The sequence below is a fragment of the Pinus tabuliformis genome, chromosome 7 (assembly GCF_031772625.1).
Source record: "Pinus tabuliformis cultivar Carrire ecotype Pingquan chromosome 7, CPIR1, whole genome shotgun sequence".
Classification (NCBI taxonomy): domain Eukaryota; kingdom Viridiplantae; phylum Streptophyta; class Pinopsida; order Pinales; family Pinaceae; genus Pinus; species Pinus tabuliformis.
The window spans coordinates 246344414-246346276 of record NC_142293.1 but is presented as its reverse complement, the minus strand read 5'-3'; positions in this window follow the sequence as shown (position 1 = coordinate 246346276).

The window sequence follows — 1863 nt, the reverse complement described above, 5'->3', positions numbered from 1 at the left end:
TCTTTGCTTGGTCATATGATGAAATGCCAGGCATTGACTCGAGTATCGTTGAACATGAAATTAAAATGTATCCTGATGTCAAACCAGTAATACAATGGCTTCGGCAGGTGCACCCCAAGAAAGCCGCTACCATTAAAGCAGAAGTTGAAAAGCTCCTCCACGCTGGTTTCATCTACCCGGTTCCTCTAACCGATTGGGTATCGAATATTGTCCCTGTTATGAAGAAACAAGGGACAATTAGAGTATGTGTCGATTATAGGGATGTAAACCAAGCTTGTCCGAAGGAAAACTACCCTACACCCTTCATCGACCAGATAATTGATGAATGCGCCGGATGTGAAATCTTTTCATTCATGGATGGATTTTTCGGGTATAATCAAATAAATATCTGCCCACGGGACCAGTCAAAGACTGCATTCATCTGTCCGTGGGGCACATTCGCTTATCGAAAATTACCCTTTGGTTTAAAGAACGCAGGGGCGACGTTTCAGAGGGCAATGAATTATGCCTTCCATGACATCAAGAACATCGTTCAACCATATCTCGACGACCTTCCGGCTCATTCGCGAAAGCGGACTGATCATCCGCAGCATTTAAGAGCGATATTTCTACGTTGCCGACACTACAAGATAAGACTCAATCCGCACAAATGTGTATTTTGCGTCGGTTCTGGTCGTTTACTTGGCTTTGTAGTCTCTAAGGATGGGATTCGTCTCGACCCTTGCAAGGTTCAGGCAATCATTAATTTGCCTCCACCTTCAAATTTGCTTCAGATTCAGAAACTCCAAGGGAAAGCAAACTTTCTGAGGAGGTTCATTCCAAATTATGCAGAACTTGCTAAGGTTATACTCATCTTTTGAAAAAGGATGTACCTTTTGTCTGGGATCAGGTGGCGCAAGCTTCCTTTGATGCTCTGAAAGATTCTCAAATAAAAGCATCATTAATGTATGCCCCGGACTATCAAAGAGATTTTAACCTGTATCTGGCTGCAGCAGATACGACCATTGCGATGGTTTTAGTTCAAGAAGTTAATGGAATTGAACATCCTATATATTATTTAAGTAAAAACTTGAATGATACAGAAAGCAAATATTCTTATGTTGAAAATCTAGCACTCGCTGCTGTTCAAGCGATACAAAGATTTCGACATTATGTCCTCTTTCGGAAAACTACCATTCTATTAGATTGCAACCCCATGACTTATATATTGTCGCGACAGTTGCTGGGGGGCAAGTATTCAAAATGGATAGCGATCCTTCAAGAGTTTGATCTAGAATTTGTAAAATCCAAATCAAAGAAAGCTTTAGTTTTCGCAGAATTATTGTGCGATCTCCCATCGTCGTCCAACGATGAAACATCGAAAGAGTCAATCGTGGACGAAAGTTTGTTTCTGATATCTGCAAGCAATGAGTGGTATGGAGATATAATAGTTTATCTCCAAACCCAAAAATTCAGGCCTGACACCTCTCACTCAGAACAGAAACGTATACGATACCAAGCGAAAGACTACATGATCATCGGTGATACGCTTTACCGTCGTGGTATCGATACGGTTCTGAGAAGGTGCCTCACCCATGAAGAGGCCGAAAAAGCCCTGAATGAGTGTCATTTAGGCGCGTGTGGGGGGCATCAATCTGGATATGCTACAGCACAGAAAATCTTACGAGCAGGATACTTCTGGCCAACCATGTTCAAAGATTGCATAACCGCAGTCAGAAGTTGCCATGCTTGTCAAATTTTTGATAGCAAAACCAGAATACCACCCGCACCTTTACAGCCAATAGTTGTTGTTGGGCCTTTCGCCAAATGGGGCATCGATTTCATGACATGTAACCCCACCTCGACCGGGGGGCATGGGTATAT